The sequence below is a fragment of the Petaurus breviceps genome, unplaced genomic scaffold, assembly GCF_028583685.1.
Source record: "Petaurus breviceps papuanus isolate PSGF00001 unplaced genomic scaffold, PetGlider_PUasm1.0 90731, whole genome shotgun sequence".
NCBI lineage: Eukaryota > Metazoa > Chordata > Mammalia > Diprotodontia > Petauridae > Petaurus > Petaurus breviceps.
In genome coordinates this window covers 5,134,551-5,154,962 of record NW_027187325.1, presented here as the reverse complement: position 1 = coordinate 5,154,962, position 20,412 = coordinate 5,134,551, and the positions used below count along the sequence as shown (strand labels likewise).

The following is a 20,412-nucleotide window of genomic DNA, read 5'->3' as shown; positions in this document are numbered from 1 at the left end:
AAAACTAACAAAACAACACAAAAAACACAAAAACTAAAACACTTGACACAAAAACTAGCCATGTGACCTTGGGCAAGTCACTTAACACCAATTGCCCTCCAAAAAGAAAAAAAGAAAAAAAAAGAAGCTCCCAATCTAATGGGGGAGACAACATGAAAACATATATATATATATATATATATATATATATATATATATATTTACAGTTAAGACCAAACATGGAACAACTGAGTGGTTTAAGATTGGGAAAGAAGTGTGGCAAGGCTGTTAACTTATACACAGAGAATATCATGTGAAATACCAGGCTAGATGACTTAAAAGCCAGAATTAAGGTTGCTGGGAGAAATAGCAACAGTCTCATTTATGCAGATGAACCTCTTTTGATGGAAGAAAGTAAAGACTTAAGAAGCATCTTGATGAGGAGGAAAGAGAAAAGTATAAAATCTGGCTTGAAGCTTAACATCATAAACAAAAACAACCAAGATGCTGGCAACTGTTCCTATCACTTCCTGGAAAGTAGAAGGGGAAGAAATTAAAACAGGTTCAAATTTTTGATTCTAGGGCTCAAAGATCAGTGCAGATGGTGACTCCAGTCATGAAATTAAAAGGTGCTTGTTCTTTGGAAGGTAAGCAATGGCCAATCTTGACATTATACTAAAAATCAGACATATCACCTTGACTACAATGGTCTGTGTAGTCAAAGTTATAGTTTTTCCTGATAGTCATATATGGCTGTGGGAGTTGGAGTATAAGAAAAGCTGAGTGCTACAGAATCTATGCTTTTGAATTGTGAGTCTAGTGAAGACTTTTGAGAGTCCCTTACACAGCAAGGAGATCAAATCAGTCAATACTTAAAGAAATTAATTTAGACTACTCATTGGAGAGAAAAATACTGAAGCTGAAGCTAAAATACTTTGGCTACATCATGAGAAGACAGTATGAATTGGAAAATATACTGACATTGGAAAAGATTGAAGGCAAAAGAAGTAGATGGCAGAGGATAAGATGAATAGTGTTGTGGAAGCAACAAACATGAACTTGAACAGACTTCAGGAGATAGTGAAGGACAGAAGGACCTGACATACTATAGTCCATGGGATCAAGAAGAGTAAAAAATGACTGAACAAATGAACATTAACAATAAATATATTTGTGTGTATGTGTATATGCTTGTATATATACATACATACAACCACATATATGTATACATACAAACATCATGTTATATTCAAGATAAAAGGAAATAAAAGAAAGAAGGGGCTGGAATTAAGAGGAGTTAGGGAACACTTCTTGTTGAAGGTAAGATTTTGGTTGGGACTTAAAGGAAGCCCAGAAGCTCAGTAGTCATAATGGAGGAAGAAGAGGCATGAGTGACAACCAGAGAAAATGATTAGAGTGGAGAAATTGAGTACTTTGTTCCTGGAACAGCCAGAAGGCTAGAGTCACTGAAGTGAACATCCCAGAGAGTAAGTTGTGAGAAGACTATAAAGGTAGGAGGGAGCTTGTTTATGAAGGGCTTTGAATGCCAAACAGAGAATTTGGTATCTGATCGTGGAGGTAAGTAGGGATCCGCTAGTGCTTACTGAGTAGGGTGTATGTGTGTGACATTAATCACTTTATTAGCTAAATGGAGGATAGATTGGAGTGGGTAGAAACTTGAGGCAGCAGACCCAACATCAGTTTATTGCAGTAGACCAAGTATGATGTAATGACAGCCCACACAAGAGTGGTGGCAGTGTCAGAGGAGGGTAGTGGACATATTCAAGAAATATTCCAAGTGAAATTGATAGACCTTGGCAACTGTTTGGATATGGTGGGTGAGAGGTAATGGGGAATCCAAGATGATTCCTAGATTGTCAGCCTGAGATACTGGGAAGATGGTGTTGTCTTCTACAGTAATAGGGAAAGTGTGTGTGTGTGTGGGGGGGGGGGAATTTCAGGAGGAAGATATTGAGATCTGTTATGAACTTATTGAGTTTAAGATGTATACTGAACACCTAGTTTGAGATGTCTTAAAGGAGTTGGAGATTTGTTTTGTCAATAGTCAATCTAGTTTTAGTATAAGAGGAATGAGCATATTTGTGTAACCCAAAGAATTTGAAATCCATTCAGAAGTTTATAGCAGTACAACAAAGGAAGGAAGAAGAAACAAAATCCCAACTTAAAGGAATATGGCATGGGAAGGGGAAAGGTGCAATAAAGGTGGGAAAAGGACAAAACCTCTCATGGATAGAAGAGTGAGGTGATGGTGAAATGAACATCCTTTTCTCTTAGGAACTGCTAGACCATGAAAATATGATGGTCTGCTTATCTACACTGGTCCTAACTGCACAAGAAGTTTTTCAACCTAGTGGAGATTGACTGGTGCCTCTCTTGACTACCAAGGACACATAGGGAGTTCAACCTGAGATGCAAATAATAAATTATATCAGCTTGGTAGGGAATCCTAGGGCCTCCTGCATACTCTGGGTCCATTGTTTCTGAAAAAATATGGCAAATCAAAATGACAAGTTCAGGGGATCCCTTAATATTCCTTAACATTTTGAAGGTCAAGAGAGAGATTGGGTAGGAAAGGTAAATTTGATAGTCATCAACATAAAGACAATACTTAAATCCACAGTAGTTAATAGGATTGCCAAATGAAGCAGTATAGAAGAAGAAGAGAAGAGGACCATGATAGAATCTTGAGGAAAACTTACAGATAGAGGGCATGATCTGGAGGAGGATCCATCAAAAGACATAGAGAAGGAGCATTCAATCAGGTAAGAGGAAAACCAGGGAAAAATTGTGTCTTGAAAAGCTAGGGGGAAGGGAGTATCAAGGAGAGAGGAACCAATAGGGGCAAAGAAAAACAAAAGAGCAAAGAGAATGAAGATTAAGAAAAGGCCATTGAATTTAGCAATGAGAAGATCATTGGTAACCCCGGACAGAGCAATTTTGTTGGAATGATATAGTTGGAAGCCAGATTTTGGAGGGTTAAAAAGAGAGTGAGTGCAGAGAAAGTAGAGACACTTATAGATGACCATTTTGAGAAGTTTAGTGCAAAGGACAGAAGAGAAATAAAATAACAGGGATGAAAGGATTAAGTGAGAGTTGTTTCTTCAGGATAGGGGATGCATGGGCATGTTTGTAGACAGTAGGAAATGAACCAGGAAGAGATTGAGAATAAGTGAAAGAGTGGGAATGGTAGAGGAAACAATCTGTTGGAGGACATGGAAAAGAATGGGATCATTTGAAAAAGCAGAGAGGTGCGCCCTGTTAAAGGGCAAGACCATCATGTGTAATGGGACGAAGGAGGAGAAATTAGGAGAAAGCATCTGAGGGAAAGAAGATGAGGAAGAGGGGAAAAGAGGGATTACACTGTAAATGATCTCAGTTTTCTTCTGTAAAATATGAAGTTCTCAGCTGAAAGAATGGGAATGAGGGATGAAGAGATTTGGAAAACCTGCTATGGGAAGTATGTTGTGGGCTGATGAGGGTGGTATAATAGGATTGCTTAACAGCAGCATGGTTCCAGTTGAGGCTACATAACATAAATTTTTAGTGAAACCACTCAGGATGACTGTGTGATTTTTTTCCACCTTAGTTCAAAGCAGCACACGTGTAAGTGCCAAGGAGAGAAATGGTGGGGGTGATCCAGGGCTAACGTTAGGCTGGGAATTATTGGTGACATAATTTATGGGGCTAGGATTCCAGAGAGGAAGACAGTGTAGAGAGGAATTGGTTCACCAAGGTATCAAGATGTGGAGAAGAGAGAGAATGTCTATTGCACGGAACATTTCCTGGGAGAGAACTGAGGATTCAAGGGACTGGAAATGGTGAGGATAAAGAATAGGATTATATAAGAAATGGTAGAGGGAGAAAAAAAAAGAAATAGATTTTGGTCTGATAAGGGAATTTTTTAATTCTTTTTTATTATTATTTTTAGTTTACATAATTTATTTCCATAAGATTTTGAGTTATAAATTTTCTTCCCATCTTTCCCCTACCCACCACACCAAAGCAGCCATCCCACTGAATATCCCCTCCCCCAATCTAATCTCTCCTATATCTTCCCCCATCCCCCTACAACTTTCCAGTAGGGCATAGTGGATCTCTGGGACCCAGTGCCTGTGTATCTTATTTCCCAGTTACATGTAAAACGATAATAATAATAAGGTACATATATTTTAAACATTTGATTTTAAACCTTTGGTTTCCAGATTATTTCCCTACCTCCCTCATCACCCACCCTTACTGGGAAGATAAGCAATTCAATATAAGTTGTACATGTGTAGCTATGTAAAACATTTCCATAGTGGATATATTGGGGAAGTCTCACTATATTTCCCTCCATCCTATCCTACCCCCACTTGTTCTATTCTCTAATTTGATCCTGTCCCTTTTCAAAAGTGAGTGCTTCCAACTTTCCTCCGCCCAGCCTGCCCTCCCTTCCATTATTCCCCCTCTCCTCCTGTCCCCCCGTACTCTCCTGTAGGGTGAGACACCTTATTTAGCATGTATGGCATTCCCTCCCTAAGCCCAATTCAATAGAATAAGGTTGACTCATTCCCTTTTGCCTTCCTGTTCTTCCCTTCCATTGTTACAGTTCTCCCTTGCCCCTTCTATATGATATAATTTACCCCATTCTATCTCTCCCCATGTCCTCTCATTATATTCCTCTCTCATCTCTTAATTTCACCTTTTAAGTATCATCCCTTCCTATTCAATTGGTCCTGTGTCCTCTGCCTATTTATACCTGTACACATATATACACACACTCACATATGTATTCATATGCCCATATACCCTCCTATATAGACATACATATATGTATACACACACACATATATTTCTATTCCCTTCAACTATTCTCATACTCAGAAAAGTTTCATAAGTTACAATTATTGCTTTTCCATCTAGGAATGTAAGCAGTTCAACTTTGATAAGTTCCTTATGATTTCTTTTCCCTGTTCACCTTCTCAGGCTTCTCTTGCTTTTAGTATCTGAATGTCAAATTTTCTATTCAACTCTTTTTTTTTCATCAAGAATGTTTGAAAGTCCTGTATTCCACTGAATGACCATATTTTCCCCTTAAATGTGATACTCAGTTTTGCTGGGTAGAGGATTCTTGGTTTTAATTCCAGTTCCTTTGACCTCTGTAATATCCTATTCCAGGCCCTTTGATCCCTCAGTGTAGAAGCTGCAGATCCTGTGTTACCCTGATGGTGTTTCCACAGTATTCAAATTGTTTCTTCCTGGCTGCTTGTAATATTTTCTCCTTCATCTGGGAACACTGGAACCTGGCTATAATATTTCATGCCTCAGCTGCTTCTTGCTCCAGGGGGCAAAGCCTGGACCATACTTCTGAATTCCCAGGTTCCAAAGTCCACACTGCACTGACCTCTAACTTTGTCCTTAGCATCTATGGGTTGATAATTCTGGAAACCACCACAGCTGCTGGTGATCTGAAATCCCTCCAGCTGGTGGCTGGTTGTGGCTGCCCTGAGGCTAAAATCTCAGGCTTGCGTGGTGCTGTGCTCAGCTCCCAGAGTGCTGCACTGGCACCTTCCTGTTGGCCTGCCAGATTGTCTTCAGTGGGAGTTTAGCTTCTCTGTGTCATTTTTTGGGTTCTGTAGCTCCAAAGTTTGTTTAGAGTCATTTTTTCATGAATTGGAGGAGGTGGGAGCAGAAGCCCTGTGGAAGTCCTGTTTCTATTCCTCCATCTTGACTCTGCCACTGGATTTCTGAATTCTTGAATATTGAAGTGTCTTTGAGAGAATATGTGTGTGACAATCTCTGTGTGTGGCTGAGATGGGATGGAGGAGGTAAGGGGTTAGGAGGTAAGAAGGTTGAGAGATTATAGTCTTTGAGGGAGAATCAATATGCCCTGAAAGAACTTATATTCTAGTGGGAAAAAGTAATACATAAAACAGATCTAAAAATGATGCAAAAGAGGTAGAGATATGAGATACTCATTGGGTAGGAAGCATGTTAGTGAAATAGAGACAGTGAGAAGCAGAGCTGGAGAGGAATGAAGAAGAGCTGTCTTGGACCTTTCCCTAAACTGGAGTTTCGAGGAGGAACTCACTAATGAAAAAAGGGTGCTGAATGGGTGGAGGAATGTTCTAAGGTGAGAAGGCCACATTGGCCTTCTTACTAGAAATGGCAGTGGAAGGAAATTTCCAGAGTGAGAAGGAAGCTGAGGCATGAGGGTGAAAACTGAAGAGTCAGAAGTAGAGCTAGGAGAGGAAAGGTATATTAATATCAGTGATTAATGCACATATGGTAAAGTACAACAGAAAGAACAATGGATTTGAAATCAGAAGAAAAGTTTTCCAGTTCAAGCTTCACTACATACTAGTAAGGTGACCTTAGACTACTCACTACCACTTTCAGAGACTCAAGTTTCTTTCTGTAAAATAGGGTTATTGTACTAGATGATTTTTTAAGGTTACTTCCATTTCTAAATCAATAATCAAGGGAATGGTAAAGATCATTGATCCACCATGGAAAATACATGAAATTTCAAATATAACAAATTAATTCTATGTTTTATCAATTTCAAAAGTTAAAATGAAATAGCTGAAGTAGGATAAATTTACACTGCAAATTGAATACTTAAAAGAATGTTTAATCACTTAATATAATATCTTTACCTCAACCAATGGGAATCTCATTTTCTTTAAGTCTTTAAGGGTCCTCTTCAGTTTCCTTAAAGCTGAAGAAAGAAAAATAGTAATGACTTTTTTTCTGTCTGTGTATTTGTTTAATATTGAGTATGTGTGTAATGGATAGATGATGATCAATGGACAATCATTAAAATGGGTCAAAGAAAACTTAATTAATCAGATGAGGGTTTATCCAGCATTCTAAACTTGAAACTTTGAATAAGAAAGATATGTCAAAGGATAAAGTCATATACTTGATATGTGTTCATGGTGAAACCTCAAATTCAAGCAAGAAAATTTAAAATTATCTCCACACTTTTTCCTCTTTCTCCTTTTCCTCCTCCTCCTCCTCATCATCATTTTATCAGCTGCCAGAACTAAGTATGAAGTTTTTACTCCTCCTTGAATACTCTGGGATGTGTCACTTGACATCATAAATTAATGTGATGGTACTTAGATTTCATATAAGTAAAATTATTCCAAATCTCAATTATATTAGCAGCAGCAGCCCTCATTTCTGATGAGTGTTTTGTAAGAGGCAAATTCTTTGTTGCTTCTTGGTGTGTGAGTGTGTGTGTGTGTGTGTGTGTGAGCATTTAAGATATTATCAAAAGCATTTCCTACAACCCACCAAATTCTAATCAACCAAAGACATCAGAGTTATTTTTTATTTCTCACTACATTAGCGTATTTTCATAATAGAAACATTTTGCTTTATGTGAGAACAGATGTATTTGTGACTATTTGCACTAAAATAGCAAACATTACAGTAAACCACCAATTTACAGTTAGCTGGCTGAGATTTCTCTTTAGTACACAATTAGTGAACAATGAAGAACTCGTTACCTCTTATTTCAATACAGTCAAGGAAACAAACAATTAAAGTTAGTGATGTGAATACACATGTAATTTTTATCCTTTTTTTTCTTCCTGAAACAGCAAAATCTTGGTCAGCCTGCAAGGAAATCTATGGATAAGAGAATTCACAGAGATCTTGTATTTGTTTGATTCCTCTTCTATTCTCATTGTATAAGAACCCCTGAATTTGGGAATGTATAGAAACAGTATGGAACTGGAAGAGAGAGCCAATAAATTCTTATAAATTCTGATGTGTGTGTATGTGTGTGAGAGAGAGACAGAGAGACAGAGAGACAGGGACAGAGACAGAGACAGAGTCAGAGACAGAGACATACAGAGAGAGAGAGAGAGAGAGAGAGAGAGAGAGAGAGAGAGAGAGAGATCAGTAGTTAAAGAGATAGAACAGTATAACAAATACTTATTAAGCATTTTATGCCAGGAATTGTGCTAAATGCTGGAGATAAAATAAAAATATGGTGTTTTTTCTCAAGGAGAGAACATTATACATAACAGAAAAAGAAAAAACCACATATAATGGAGAGTTTGTATGGGTTTTAGATATAACACATGCAGTGCTATGCCTGAAGATGTCCAGGAAATTCTGTGGAAGCCTGGAACTGAGCTAGCTTTTCAAAGCCCAACATTATTATTTCCACTTTAGAGATGAAGAAACAGAAGCTTCCTATGAATTGGGAAATGACTTGTCCATGGTGATAAAAGTGGTAAGTTTCAGATGTAGAATTTGAATTCAGGTCCCTTGACTCTCAGTTTAGGATTTTCTTCTAAATAAGTACTGAGTATAAGGCAATGTATGCTTGACAACAATATGGTCATCAAACATATATTCTGCCTAAAGTCCAAAAGAAGTTAAATTAAAAAATGAGCAGCATAGAGGGTATAAACTTGCATAATCATGTCAGTATGACTAAACCAGTCTGGCTGTGTTCTCTCATGCTTCTGCGTTTATCTATGGTTTCTATGATGTAAGGACCAACTCCAGAATACCTATTCCATTCTTTACTAGATTGAATGGAGATTTGGTACTACCTAACTGTTGTATTGGAGAAGGTAGGAGAGAGTAGGTATATGGGCTCCTCCAATCTCAAGATTTTCCCCATTCTAGTCAGTCCTTCACACTGATGCCAAAGTGATCTGTCTAAACAGATCAGACCATTTAATTCCCCACACAATAATCTCCAGAGGTTCTCTATTTGAAAACCCTTTCTGACCTTAACCCTTCCTCCCTTTCTAGTCTCATTATACATTATTTTTCTGTCTAAATTCTGCATGTAGATTAACTAAAATGGTCTTCTCTCTTTTCATTACATGTGGCACCCATCTCCTGCCTTTAAAGCTATTTTCTCACATGCTTGGGATGCGCTCTCTCCTCAGCTTGGTCTCATTAAATATCCTGATTCCTTCAAACTTCAAATCAAATGTACACCTTCTCCACAGACTTTTCTTATCCCCACAACTGTTAGTTCCTCCTAAATGACTTATATTCAACGACTTTGAATTTACTTTGTACATTTGTGTGAGTACATTCATGTGGGCTGTGTTCCACAAGAGATTCTGTGAGCTTTTTGAGTGAAATGATGTTTTCCTCTTCCTTCCTTCCTTCCTTCCTTCCTTCCTTCCTTCCTTCCTTCCTTCCTTCCTTCCTTCCTTCCTTCCTTCCTTCCTTCCTTCTTTCCTTCCTTCCTCCCTCCGTTCCTTCTTTCCTTCTCTTTCTTTCTTTCTTGCTTGCTTGCTTGCTTTCTTGCTTTCTTTCCTTCTTTCCTTCCTTCTTTCTTTCTTTCTTTCTTTCTTTCTTTCTTTCTTTCTTTCTTTCTTTCTTTCTTTCTTTCTTTCTTTTTCTTTCTTTCTTTCTTTCTTTCTTTCTTTCTTTCTTTCTTTCTTTCTTTCTTTCTTTCTTTCTTTCTTTCTTTCTATCCATTCTTCATCGATAGTTGTTGATTGATCAATAAATAGAAAAACTCTTGGCATGTAAATCCTGATGCTAAAGCAGTTTTCCCCATTACCGAATGACCCTAGACTTCCAGACTGTGATAGTTTCCTTGACTGTGTTTCATAGATTTTTATCCTGCTTCTAATGCCACTTCCACTCCATTAGTTCTGTCAAACAATGCTTTATATTTCCATTACCTTTGTGAGAAGTATTGTGGGACAGTAGATAGAAGTCTGCCCTTATAGTCAGAAAAACGTAGATTGGAGTCCTATTTCTAAGAGTAACCAGCTCTGTGACAAAATGCAAACTATTTAACCTCTTGGTGCCCCAGTCAGCTCTCTAGGAAGGAGGCAGGGTCAAATACCATGTTTCCCCAATAATAAGACACTGTCATATTAATTTTTTTGGACAGAAAAACACCAGAGGGCTTATTTTCAGGGGAGGGCTTATTTTAATGAACATTGACAGCAATTTTAATAAACAGGTAAATGTGAACAAAAAAATGTACCTTTATTCAATAAGCAAATCACTGGGGAAGAACAGGATGACGCGCTCACTGCTGCAGCTCCGATTGGATGCAGCTCAGAGCGCGGCATGCGTTTCACCCGGGGGGGAGGGGGGGAGGTATATACAGAGGGTACCGTAATGTAGCGTGTAGCGCAGGGGATCACCTTCACTACAGTAGCAATCTCAATAGGGCTTATTTTCAGGGGAGGGCTTATTTTAGAGGAATCTTACACAGTAAGGGGAGGGCTTATTTTCGGGATAGGTCTTATTATCGGGGAAACACGGTAGTAGAAGGAATAACGTTCCTGGTGTCACTGGACCTGAGTTCAAATCCTGGCTTCAGGATTTTTACTGCCCGTGTAAACATGGACAAGTCTCTGAACATTTCTCTGCTTTACTTTCCTTATTTATAAAATAAGGAGGGTTAGACTTAGATGATATCTCAGGTCCCTTGCAACTGTAAATCTATGACATTATCCCTACAGGTTATGATTGATGAACTGTTGATCTACATCTGTGGAGTGAGTTTCCACACTGGGAGTTTTCACTAAAGATATTGTAGGTTCCAGCCAAGAAAATAAAAAAAAAAAATGATCCATATGAGGTTCCTAAGTAGAGTATAGTGCATGGACTTTGTGCTAGCTATTTTTGTTCAGTGTAGCCCAGAGTTCTTTTATTGCTTATTCCCAGTTTCCTGGCTGCCTGCTGTTAAGATAATGAAAGTCTGACCACTGGATAAGTGAGCGTTACTATATTCAGACTGAAGAACATGTATTTACTATATTCTATTTAGGGGCTGCGTTCTCTGAATGTCATCCAATTGAAATAAATTATAAATTTCAGCCAAAAATATTTTGTCGCCATTAATATAGAACCAATGAACAGCTGTGATAGTAGCTCAAGCTACATAGTGAATATATAGGCAATTTGTTTAGAAATTAATGTTCCCACTCTTTAAGTGTGAGGTTGACACTTTCACTTAAATTACCTGCTTCCCTGCTGAGGCCCTATCCCTACTTTCATTAACTACAGGGCTCTAGTGTAAGCTATAATCATAACAACTCATGTTTCTATAGCACTTGAAGGATTACAAAGCATTTTCCTCCCAATAATCCTCAGAGGTGGGTACAACAAGCATCAATATCCTCACTTTGTGGGGTAGCTAGATGGCACAATGAGTAGGGTGGTGGGCATGAAGTCAAGAAGACTAATCTTCCTGAGTTCAAATCTGACCTCAGACACTTACTGGTTGTGTGACCTTGGGCAAGCCACTTAACCCTGTTTGCCTCAGTGTCCTCATCAGTAAAATGAGCTAAAAAGGAAATGGCAAACCACTACAGTATCTTTGCCAAGAAAATCCCAAAAGGGGTGATGGAGAGTTGGACAAAACCACAACAGCAAAAACATCCTCACTTTGTAGACACAAAGCCTGACATTCAGGAATTTCCCTAGTATCACTTAGTAGTAAATGTTAGAAACTCCTTCTAACTCCAGCTTAGTCAATGCTGTGTTCCACTGTACAATGATTACTTTGGAAGTACTGCCCTTTTAAGGAAGGGACTTCACATCATCATTTCCCAGTATATAAGTATTCCAAAGGCCTAAAATGCTTTTGATATTTTAGAAAATAGACTCATGGATTAGGAATAAGGAGCTCCATATTCTAATCTTTCCTCACCCCAGAAGCCTTTGCTGATCCTCAGTTGCCAGTGATTTTCCTCCAAATGGACATACTTATTTTATACATATTGTGCAAACATTTTTATACATGTATACATATTCCCCCAGCAAAATATAAGCTCCTTGAGAATAGAGATTGTTTCATTTTTATCTTTGTATCTTCAGCACTTTACACAGTGCCTGGTACATGGTAGATCTGGAATGAGGAAAACCTGGATTTGAATCCTGCCTCTGACACTTACTCCATATTACTATGGGACTATAGCTTACCCTAAGGGGCAGCTAGGTGCCACAAGTGTATTAAATGGGTCTACTGCAAATTTGTATTGCCTGACCTCAACTGGAACCTCATGGAGCATGATAATCCCTTTAAAGCTACTTAATTAATTCATTACCCACTCACCACAGTGGCTCTTCCAAACCTCCCGCTGAACTCCTCCAAGTCATAACTCTGTGTTTGAGAACAGGTACTATCTTTTGCTTTCTTTGAATCTCTAGCACTTAACCCATTGCCTGACACATAGTAGGTGCTTGTCGTTTATGGTTTGGCCTTTGTCCTCAAAGAAGACCATGACATCAGAGGATGATGCCATGACATGCAAGTGAGTTAGGTTTAAGTGAGGGAGGTCTGTACAAAGTCAGTAGCCTCAATCTTTCCTCTGGAGCCATCTGAGTCCAGTGGCCAGATACAGATCAAGATGACTGGAGATAACCCTCAGTAGGTGCTTAAATGTTTATTGACTGACTGACAATGTCTGCCTTTGACTTCATCTATAGCTGTGTGGTTATTATCCTCCAATTACATTTTCCCCATCCCAACGTGTTGCCTTTGCTATACTATTTTTCCTTTGGATTGAAGGAAAGAAATGATTTCTTTCCTCCTTTATATCTCTCCAAATCCTACTTTTCATTCAAGGTCTACCTCTAGGTATACCTTGCATACCTCCTTTATGAAGCCTTCTCTGATCACTCCAGCTCACAAATGTCTTCCCTTTCTCTTAATTGTTACCACATTTATTGTCTCCATAAATTATTTGACACATCATGTCTCATGTGTCGCTTTTCACACAGATTTTATTTCCCCATATGGCAAGTTCTTTGAGAGGAAAGGCCATGTTTATACATACACACAGACACAGAGACACAGACACAGACACATGCACACACACACATATATATATATGCCATGTTTATATATACATATAGGCCATGTTTATACACACACATACACATATATGTAACTCACATAGTGCCTAGGAAAATACTTTGTATTCATTACTGTTTATACAATTAAATGAAAGGTCTTTGGTTTTTAAGCGATTTCTAGCCATGAGATAATTAGGCAGCACCTAGCAGCATTTAAGCAAGAGAATAATTGACTGAGTGAACAAGATAACAATTGACTGAATTGAATCAATTCTCTTACTGAACAGGAAATCACCAAGATGAGTTAAAAAAGAAATAAACAACTAATTCAGGGTGTTCATTAAGACAACCCCATGACTTGCCTAAGTGTAATGAATTTTTTTCTTAGTCTCCAGAAATCTGTGTAAAAGGAGTAGTTCATCAGGGAAGTTTCTTGAAAAAATTGATGAGTTCCCTAATCAACATGATGGGATTATGAAGTGTGGGTCTTTGATTAGAAGCATCTAAGTGTTATCACCCTATAGGTGTGAGCACACCACTGGCACCTTGCTGAGAGTACACAGAGAGCTCCAAGATGATTGATAGGCTGAGAATGGAGAAGACAAATCCCTTTCTGGTGAGTCACCCCTGTCCAATGTCTATAAAAGTGAGCTGAGTTTCTAGTTTGATTGCTTAGTCTTTCTCTGATTCTTTCTCTCTCTCTCTCCAGAAGACAAACAGTAGTAATTGGGAAAAAGCTGTTTTCTGAAGTGCTGGTGGAGGAGTAGGGAAAACTCTACACAGGCATATTGTCCTTCCCTAGGAGCAAATGATGGCAATTTGGAGCAGAGTCACATTGTAAGGGTATCCATGCTCACATATACCTAGATAGGCTATTTCATGACTAATTTAGTTGAACCATAACCTTCTGTGTGCAGGATGGAAGACAGTAAATTTCAAATTCCAGGAGCTACATGATCTTAGCATGTAGCCTTCTAGCCTGAGAAAGGAGATTTCTTAGGCAGTGCTAATTTGGGGGTTTACATTACTGGTAAGCCAACATAGGAGAATTCCTAATTTTAGAATGCAGGTGCTAACTTTTTAGACTCTGAGAGAAGATTTCTTTAATAACATACTCCTTAGAGAAAAAAAAAAACACAGTAACAGGGGAGCCCCTGCAGCTGAAGAATTAAAGCCATGTCATGATAGGTGCAAGAATCATGCACCTTGTCATCCCTTGCTATTATTGTTAATAACTTGGAGAGAGCAGGTCTGCTGGGAAGGGGATGGCTTGTTTAACAGCTCCTAACGTAGGGGGAGTTAAAACACAAGATAACACTAGGAAAAGAAAGTTAACACTAGGAATCTTGAGGGACTTTGTAAGGAAGCTGGGAAACAGAAGGTCAAAAGGTTTCTTTGATCTCAGTCCCAAGATTGGTTCCTTTCAAAGGGGACTCAGAGATGAGTTTAGTGCTATATGTGTTTTCTGTCTCTATGTACTCCTTTGAGTCCTTTGCACATAATATATTTTTTTCTATGATGAAATAAAGGTTGTTCTAATTTCATGTGTAACATTAATGCTTGTGTGGAGTTTATTACCTCTACCCCTATAACCTCCAACAAAGAAAATAAGTAATATGTATTACTTATGCCAGAAAAAATACATATGTATAGATATAGATATAGGTTTTTCCATTGTAATTATAGGTGGAGTTAATAAGTTGAAGAAATAAAATGGCATTTTTAGGTCAGAGCCTATTATCAAAATAGTTCATACGAGTCCAGAATTTTGGGGCTCTAAAACATCAGTTTCATCTAATTCATGCAAAAACATTTATTGGTGATTTAGTTTCTAACTAAATTTGCTTACCTATTTGTCAGTGACATTATGCCAAATATCACTTCTATGATCATAGGGATGATTTTGTGAAATATTTAAGTTAACATTTTTTTTGTGAGGGAGAGGTGTGATTGTATATTTTATATAACTAGCACACTGCTAGGTACTAATTGGGATGTCAAGAATATAGAATATAATTTGTGATGTCAAGATATTTACACGTAATTGTTTTATGGTTTTTTACTTTTTTCTCCTCGACTTCACCATTTATAAGTATGGTGGAAACCACACATTTTTCTCTCAATAACAAACGGTGTTTTGGAAATTGGCATGGGAGCTAGTTCTCCTTACTTCCTCTAGATATTTCAGTTAGCAGTTTTCTGTTATTTCAACAATACCAGATTTCTGATGCTGCAGGAAGCATAGTGGACTGAAAATTACTGGGGGCAGAGATTGAGGTCAATAGTCAATAAACATTTATTAAGCATCTACTATATTCTGGGCCACATACTAAGTGCTAGGGATACAAAACAGGAAAAAGATAGCCCTTGCCCTTATGAAACTCATACTCTGAGAGGAGAGACAATAAGCAAACAAATATGTACACACAAGCTATAAACAGGATACATAGAAAATCAATAGGAGAAGGAAGGCACTAGAATTAAGAGGGGTTGGGAAAAACAGAGACTGGGGTGGGAAGCAGAGACCATTTCCAGTTTAGGAAATACAGCAAATGCCTAGGCACAATAGGTGGAATGCCATGGTGGTAGAATAGCAAGGAGGTCAGTGACACTGTATAGAAGAGTATGTGGGGAATATAAGAAGATTGGAAAGGTATAAGAAAAATGAGACTAGGTTATGAAAGATCTTGAATGCCAAACAGATGATTGTGTTTTTGATTCTGGAGACAACAGTAAGCCTCTGAGATTTATAGAGTTGATGGGAAATGGTGGATATAATTCAAGGTTTATATTTGGCAGGGAGGAACTGGGGAAATGGTAAATGGACTAGTGAACCAAGAGAATAGAACAGTGTAGAGTTGAATTGCTTCACCACGAGGTCAAGATGGGAAAAAGAGGAGAAAGTGGTTATTTTAGGAGAGATAGCCTTGTGAGAGAATTGGGAGGTCAAGTGATTGGCATTAGTGGATAAAGAAAGGTTTGCTAACCCACTAATGATTGGCATTAGTGGATAAAGAATCAATTTTGGTAAGAGAATGCTGAGGGAGAGTTGTAAAGTAAATAGACTATGGTGGGATAAAGGGATTTTGGAAGGGAGAGACAGAGAAAGAGAGATAAAGATGGACAGAAAAAAAGACTCCAAGAAGAGGGTTGGAGTTTAATAGGAACCATAATGCAAGAGGAGACTTCAGGAATAGAATTTTCTGGAGCAGCATATGTGAGTTGAGATGAAGATAGAATCTGTATTGTAGGATTCTGGATTTGGGGGAGCTTATTTCTTAAGAGTAGTAATGGTCACCTTTTTGTGGCACCTGAGTAGATCTCCAGGTGTTATCACATTTTAAAGTTGTGAATCAGCATGATATATATCACTCTGAAAGACTAAAAAAGTCCATGAAGAATATATTTGAAAAACGTTGATATAACTTAACAGAACATAGGAGAAAAGACACAGAGACTATTTTATTTATAAAATCATAGGATGTTACAATCAGAAGGAACAATCCAGCTTCTTCATTTTTCATATAAGGAAACTGAGATCTGCAGAGTTTAACTGATGTCACCAAATTTATTTTTGTTTTATGTTTGTTTTCATTTGTTTATTTATTTGTCTCTTCCTTCCTTCTTCCTTCCTTCCTTCCTTCTTTCCTTCCTTCCTTCCTTCCTTCCTTCCTTCCTTCCTTCCTTCCTTCCTTCTTTCCTTTCTTTCTTTCTTCCTTTCTTTCTTTCTTCCTTTCTTTCTTTTTTCCTTCTTTCTTTTCCACAGAGAACCATAAAAAGCAGATAAGAGAAGTAGATGAAAAATTGGGAAGAGAAATGAGAATGATGCAAGAAAATTATGAAATGAGAGTCAATAGCTTGACTGAGGAAAATAACACCTTAAAAAACAAACTAACTCAAATGGTAAAAGGGGCTCAAAAAGGCAAGGAGGAGAAGAATGCCTTAAAAAGCCAAATTTACCAGCTGAAAAAAGAATCTCAAAAGCTCACTGAGGAGAATCATTCCTTCAGAATAAGATTGGACCAAATGGAAGCTAATGACTTTATAAGAAATCAAGATGCTGTTAAACAGATCAAAACAAATGAAAGAATGGAAGGCAATGTGATATATCTCATTGGAAAAACCACGGAGCTGGAAAATAGATCCAGGAGAGAGAATTTAAAAATTATTGGATTACCTGAAAGCCATGATAAAAAAATAAGAACCTATAAATAATCCTTCAAGAAATTCTCAAGGAAAACTGCCCTGATTTTTTAGAACCAGATGGCAAAATAGAAGTTGAAAGTATTCACTGATAACCTCCTGAGAAAGATACCCAAAAGAAAACTCCTAGCTATATTATAGCCAAGTTCTGAAATTCCCAGATCAAGGAGAAAATATTACAAGCAGCTGGGAAGAAACAATTTAAATATTTTGGAAACACAATCAGGATAACCCAGGATCTGGCAGCTTCTACACTGAGGGATCCAAGGGCTTTAAATATGATATTTCACAGGTCAAAGGATCTGGGATAAAAACCAAGAATCACCTACCCAACAAAACTGAGTATTATGTTTCAGGGGAAAATATGGTCATTCAGTGGAATAGAGGACTTTCAAGCATTCTTGATGAAAAAAACAGAGTTGAATAGAAAATTTTACATTCAGATACAAGAAGCAAGAGAATCATTAGAAACTAAACAGGGAGAAGAAATCATAAGAAACATATCAAAGTTGAACTATCAACATTCATACATTGAAAAACGATAATTGTAACTGATGAAACTTTTCTCAGTATGAAAATAGCTGAAGCAAATATATATATATATATATGTGTGTGTGTGTGTGTGTGTTTGGAGGGTATATGGACATATGAATACATATGTGAATATGTGTATATATGTTTACAGGTATACATAGATAGAGGGCACAGGACCAATTTAACAGGAAGGGATGATACTTAAAAGGCGAAATTAAGAGGTGAGAGAGGAATATAATGAGAGGAGATGGGGAGAGACAGAATGGGGCAAACTATCTCATGTAGCGGAGGCAAGGGGAAATGGCTACAATGGAGGGGAAGAATAGGAAGGCAAAAGGGAATGGGTCAACCTTATTCTCATTGAATTTGGCTCAGGGAGGGAATTATATACACACTAAATAAGGTATCTCACCCTACAAGAGAGTAGGGGGGAAGGGGATGACAGGGGGAATGATGGAAGGGAGGGCAGGCTGGGGGGAGAGAAGTTGGAAGCACCCACTTTTGAAAAGGGATGGGATCAAAGTAGAGAATAGAACAAGTGGGAGGTGGGATAGGAGGGAGGGAAATATAGTCAGCCTTTTACAATATATCTACTAGGTAATATTTTGCATTAGCTACACATGTACAACCTATATTGAATTGCTTATCTTCCCAGTAAGGGTGGGTGACAAGGGAGGAAGGGAATGAATCTGGAATTCGAAATTTTAAAATCAAATGTTTAATATATACTATTATTCATGCTATTTTACATGTAATTGGGAAATAATTTATACGGGCACTGGGGCATAGAGACACACCATGCCCTACCGGAAAAGTCGAAGGAGATATGGGAGTAGATATGGGAGAGAGCAGATTGGAGGAGGGGATATCCTGTGCAACTGCTATTTTTGGGCAGTGGGTAGGGGAAAAATGAGGAGAAAATTTGTAACCCCAAATCTGGTGGAAATGAATGATCTAAATAAGAAGTTAATAAAGCATTTGAAAAATGAAAAAAAAAAGAATTGAGTGAAGACAAAGACTGCAAAAAGGAGGGGAATAGAGTAGAAAAAAATGACTATAGAAAATTATTATGGTGACAAGGAAAAGGAAAACATACACTCAGAAAAAGACAACTACATCAAAACTCCTACATCCAAAGCCTCCAAGAAAAAAAAGTGAATTGATCTCAGACCATGGAACAGCTCAAAAAGGATTTTAAAAATCAAGTAAGAGAGATAGATGAAAACTGGGAAGAGAAATGAGAGTGATGCAAGAAAATCTTGAAAAAAACAAGTCAACAGCTTGGTAAAGGGGCACAAAAATACTGTGAGAATTGAGGAAAAGTAATTCCTTAAACAACAGAATAGGCCAAATGTTAAAAGAGGTACAAAAATCCATTGAAGAAAAGAATACCTGAAAAAAAAGAATTGTTCAAATGGAAAAGGAGGTACAAAAGCTCACTGAAGAAAAACAATCCTTAAAATTTGGAATTGAACTAATGGAAGCTAATGACTTTATGAGACATCAAGGAACAATAAAGCATAACCAAAAGAATGAAAACAAATAGAAGAAAATGTGAAATACCACATTTGAAAAATAAATGACCTGGAAAATATATCCTGGAGAGATAATTAAAAAAAATATTAGACTAACTGAAAGCCATGACCAAAAAATTAGAACTTAGACATCATCTTTCAAGAAGTTATCAAGAAAATTGATCTGATATAATAGAACCAGAGGATAAAATAAAAATTGAAAGAATCTATGGATCATCTCCTGAAAGAGAGCCCAAAATGAAAACTCCTGGGAATAGTATAACCAAAATTCAGAGCTCTCGGGTCAAAGAGAAAATATTGCAAGTGACCAGAAAGATACAATTCAATTACTGTGGAGCCATAGTCAGGATAACATAAGATTGGGAGGTTTCCACTTTAAAGGAATGGAGAGCTTGGAATATTACATTCCAGAGGGCAAAGGAGCTAGGATTACAACAAAGATTCACCTACACAAGAAAACTGAGTATAATTTTTCAGGGGAAAATGGATATTCAATGAGATAGTGGACTTTCAAGCATTCGTGATGAAAAGACCAGAGCTGAATAGAAAAATTTAGTTTTAGACAGAGACTTGTGAAGGAAAGGGATACAGCATTTCAACTACACTGCAGTCATGCCATTCTTTTATATTCAAGACTGGTTGGGCCTCAGTATTGACAAATGGATCACAATTATGAGTGCTGAACAACCTTACAAAATGCTGGCCTGATGCCATGCTTTCAAGAAGGAATTCATTGAGTGTGCCCATGGAATTGGTATGACCCAAGCCAAGAAAGATTGCAAATTGGAATATGAGGATTTCATTGAATGTCTACATAGGCGGAAGGTGGTAGAATGCTTAGGAATAATCATGAAGCAGAAGGAGAAGCTGATGAAAGAAGGGAAGTATACTCCCTCAGCTTACTACTCAGGAAAGCAAGAGCAGAAGCCTTGACCAGCCACTGTTGACATTGGGTGGCTTTGTTCTTTATGATAGGATGAAAGTATATCCTGTCAGGGCGACTAGGTAGAGAAGTGAATAGAGCACCAGCCCTGTAGTCAGGAAGACCTGAGTTCAAATCTGGCCTCAGACACTTAACACTTACTAGCCGTGTGACCTTGGTCAAGTCACTTAACCCCAATTGCCTTGGTTTCCCCCTCTCTCCAAAAATAAAAAAAATAATTTAATTAAAAAAAAAGAAAGCATATCCTGTCATCCCCTGGAAAAGTATATTTCATAAAATAGTTATCTCCTTCCAGATAGTAAAAGTCAGAGTATAGAAGTCATCCTGCTTTCCCCAGCCCCCAGTTCTCTCTGTATTTTGCCATTAGGACAACCACACCAGGCAAAGTTGGTGGCAGTGGTTCACTCT

General features: G+C 37.8%; 1 pseudogene; it reads left to right on the top strand.

Annotated features, from left to right (window-relative positions):
* Nucleotides 1-19,483: 19,483 nt before the first annotated feature.
* Nucleotides 19,484-20,014, top strand: LOC138145209 (NADH dehydrogenase [ubiquinone] iron-sulfur protein 5-like; annotated as a pseudogene).
* The last annotated feature ends 398 nt before the right edge of the window (nt 20,015-20,412 follow it).